At 37.5% G+C, this 4,253-nt stretch overlaps 1 long non-coding RNA gene across 1 annotated transcript; it reads left to right on the forward strand.

Annotated features, from left to right (window-relative positions):
* Positions 1 to 1,472: 1,472 nt before the first annotated feature.
* Positions 1,473 to 3,991, forward strand: LOC145789457 (uncharacterized). The gene is made up of 2 exons (XR_014327432.1): positions 1,473 to 1,624; positions 2,547 to 3,991. It is a non-coding gene; the product is annotated as an uncharacterized LOC145789457 (long non-coding RNA).
* Positions 3,992 to 4,253: the final 262 nt, after the last annotated feature.

Genomic DNA, 4,253 nt, shown 5'->3' on the forward strand with positions numbered 1-4,253 from the left:
TATTCTATTTTGTTTTTCTTTGTTCTCGTCACGCTTTATCTGCGTCTAGGAGACTTTAAATCCTCTAAAGGTGTAATTCTTTTGGTGTTAGCCGTGCCCGAACGACATCTGAAGGTTTGGTATAGCCACCTAACCGTGTTTGTAGTGTGTTCCTAGGAGACCAACTGAGACGGTGGAAACTAGAGTTCGAATGGCAAAGCCTAGAACACAAAGGTTTGGAATTTCAGAGATTAGAGTCTGGTTTAAATACCCAGAGGTGTGGAGATTGCTTCAAAACTACCTCGGCTTGAACTCTGTATGGCAGCTCCATAGGTTGAGGTAGCTTTATGCGCCTCGATTCTAGATACTGAATCAACCTAGTCTGTCACTCTGTTGGAAAATAGGGAAAGTTACAAACACAGTTAGGGAGAAAAGTAGTACCCGTGGTTTTCGCGTGAAGATTATACATTTAGTGGGCATTCCGTATGTTCTTTTGTGCTATATTTATTCCGGATGTCAATTGAAGGTAGAAATGTTTATTTTCTGTGTTAAAAAAAAAAAAGTGTTATACTTGTTCAATTTAAAAAAAATATAAATAAATAATAATGAAAAAAAATGGTTATACTTGTTCAATTAAAATAAAAAATAAAAAAAAGAAGGATGAAATCGCCGCACGTGCGGCCTGGGCCCCACACGTGCGGTAAAATTGGTGAAATCAAAGTTGCCCCCTGCTTTAAAAGCAGGTGCGGGCAGTGGTGCGTCCCTCACGCCGCACATGCGGCTTGGGCCCACACGTGCAAGACGACGATTTAAACAAAAAAAAAAAAAAATTCGCGCGGGGGTTGAAATCGCTGCACATGCGGCTTGGTCCCCGCACGTGCGGGACGACGGAAATTCAAAAAAAAAAAAAAATCTGCGAGGAGGAGAATCGCCTCACGTGCGGTCTAGGCCCCGCACGTGCGGCAAATTGAGAATTTGGAGAGATCGCACACTTCTTTAAAAGCAGGTGCATGGGCCGTGCAGGAAAATTTTCAAAAAAAAAAATAAAAAAAAATAAAATAAATAAAATAAAATAAAATATAATTTTTGTTTTGTCTTTTTCTATTTTTATTTTATTTTATTTTTAATTTCATTTTTTTATTATTTATTTACTGATTTCAAACAAATAAATAAGTAAATAAATTTTAAATAAATACATAAATAATTTTCAAATAAATAAATAAATATACAATTATTTTATTTATATAAATAAATAATTTTTTTATATATATTTTTAGAAAAAAAAACTCGTATTTTATTATTATTATTATTTTTATTTAATTTTATTTCACATTTTCTATTTTCGTAAAAAAAAAAAAAAAAAAACCTTATCTAACTCTCTCTCTCTCCCAATCCCTCTCACTCTTAGATTTCACTCTGTCTCCCTACCTTATCTATCTCACTCTCCTCTCTCAACCCCACAACTCACAAAAATTCACAAACCCACTTTCTTCTTCTTCTTTCCATTTTCTTCTTCTTTCTTCTTCCTCACCACAATCATCTCACCGCCGGCATCACTTCCCTCTCCGTCCGACGAATCTCCGGCGAACCACCATTTTTTCCGGCGAACCTCCATTCTTTTTCTCTCTTTCTCCACTTTTTCAAGGTAATTTTCGAAAATTTTATGTAGATTTGTGGATGTAGGAGTTAATTTGTAGAGTTTTTATTTTTGTTTTTGTGTATTGTTGATCTATAGTTCATCCAAAAATATATATATATATATATATACACATAAATAAATTTGTTCATAAGTGATTTAGTCTTTTTTATTATTTTTAGTGTTCATTCTCTCTTTTACGTTATTTTTTTTTTAATTTTATTTGTGTTTCCTTAGTTATAGAATGCATGTTTATTAGATTGTTCATACTAAAAAAAAAAAAAAACAGCATCAACATCAATCTGCGGAAGAAGATAGCCCCGCACGTGCGGTCCAAGCTTAAAAAAATAAAAATAAAATCATGGTGCTAACAATAATCCTAATTTAGTTTTTTTTTTATTCGCTATATTTGTTTAGTTTAAATTGTTTCATTTGTTTAATTAGTATGTGGATTGTTTTGGTTTTATTTTTATTTTTAATTTTATTTGGTTAGTTGGTGATTTCATTTTAATTATTTATTCTATGATGTAATTGTTCATTTAATTATTAAGTAGTTTAGTTTTTATTTTATTTTGTTTTCTGAATTTTTATTTCATATTATTTTATTTCATTTTCTTCTCTTCAATTAAAATAAAAATAATAATAAAAAAAAATGTTTAGTTTTGGTTGTTTTGTTTTATACTTTAGCCTCTTTTGTAGTTTAGTTATTTTATAGTTTAGTTTAGTTTATTTTATTTTATTTTATAGTTTAGTTAATTTAATTTAATGTCATTTTAATTCATTCATTTAATTAAATTCATTTTTTTTATTATTTTAAAAGAAGTGGGAATTGCATGTGGTACATTAGTGGGCAAACTTGTGCTTTCATATTTTATTTTATTCTCATGATTGGTTCCACGGGTTTGTGTCTATTTGCTTTTGGTATGTGTAGGATATGAGTCGACGTGTTGCTCGGGCCTCCAAGAAGGCCAGAGGTTCCACATCTTCGGCGCCACCACCGTCACCGTCACCACCATCCTCGCCACCACCACCGGGTGACTTGCCCCGGCCGGAGTGGGCTTCACGCCCTCTTCACAAGCTCACGCAGTTCAACCTGCAATTTTTTCAAGGTGGCGCAGACACTACTTGGGCCGTTGAGCAGCTCCGACTCCGGCAGTAGTTGGGCATTTGCACTGTGACAGCGCCCACTTATCCTCGTCTGGTACGACTCTTCTACCATAACCTATATGAGTCATCCATCGAGGATGGACTGCTCTCTAACATTGATGGTCAGGCTGTCCACATCACCTCATCCATGATTGCCACAGTGTTAGGGTTTTTGGCCAAGCCGGAATATCAGCCCTTCCCGGAAGTTGAGGATCAACAGCCCATCCATAGCCTCATCCAGCAATACTTCCCGGGGGTCCACGATGACCTCAATTTCATATGCTTGCGGCGGAGCAAGCTGCCTAGCCGCTTGCTATTCCTTGATTCCGTGGTCCATAAGAATGTCCTTCCACTTGGGCATCGAGCTGAGCGTCGGTTAGAGTTTGTTCGGGTCTTACACGGGTATCAGTATGGCTATCAGGTCCCACTTGCGCATACCATCTGGATGCATTTGCGAAAATTTCTACGAGAGGCAGTTTGGCCTGATCCTATTGCAAAACCTGACTTGGCCACTACCATTTGCCAATCTGCTGACACTTGTGTTTCAGCTGAACCAACTCCCCATAGCTAAGGATAAGGAGATTGATAGAGGGTATCCGACTTTCGACCAGCGAGAATGGCAACATAGCATATCTCGTATCCCGCAACCGGTTGGTGCCCCAGTTGATGAGGCCCAGGACCCCGTACATGACCACCCACCTCATCCTGTTCCCCCCGTGCCTCCCCAAGGGGACCCGCTCTACATGACTCGCGAGGAGTACTTATAGCTTCAGCACTCTGTGGATCAGGTCCACAGTACTCTTCGTGATCATCACCAGAGTCTCATGGAGTTGCGCACAGATTTTCAGGCGCATTGTGACTATTCTCAGGCGACCTTCGACCAGCTGCTCGCCCACCAGCAATGGGTTTAGGATGACACCTTTGAGATGCGCTCTTTAATGCAAGCCTTGTTCGCCCAGCATTTCCCGCCACCACCACCACCGGCTTCCTCGTAGTACCCACCTGTATATTGCTTTGTCTCTTTTATTTTTATTTTTATTTTCCTTTTTAGTTCTTTCTTTTCTTCTTCTTAAAAAAAAAAAAACAGTGTGAAGTGTATATATGTTACTCTCTACCTACCTAGATGTGCACCTACAATTCTGGTAATATTCTCTCATTTCTCTTTACTTTTCCATTGAGGACAATGTCATATTCAAGTTATGGGATGAGGGTTATATTTTCTTTTGTGCATTTCTATTTGGCTCATAATTCATGCTTATACCTGTTTCACTTGATTGCATTATTTCACCTGATGTGACTTTTTGCTAGTAGGGTGATGATATTTGCATATGTTAATTGGAGATCATAGTAGACTTGTATGAAAAGGGTTTATTGGGTAGATACTTGCATGCGATGTTTGCACGAGGAGAGTTGTCTGTGTTTGTGATATTAGTACACTTGTCATGAGTATGCCTTAATTCACATGAACACACTATCATAGCGGTGATCTTTT

Source organism: Camellia sinensis, chromosome 4 (assembly GCF_055761805.1).
Source record: "Camellia sinensis isolate YWXY chromosome 4, ASM5576180v1, whole genome shotgun sequence".
In the NCBI taxonomy this organism is placed as follows: Eukaryota; Viridiplantae; Streptophyta; class Magnoliopsida; order Ericales; family Theaceae; genus Camellia; species Camellia sinensis.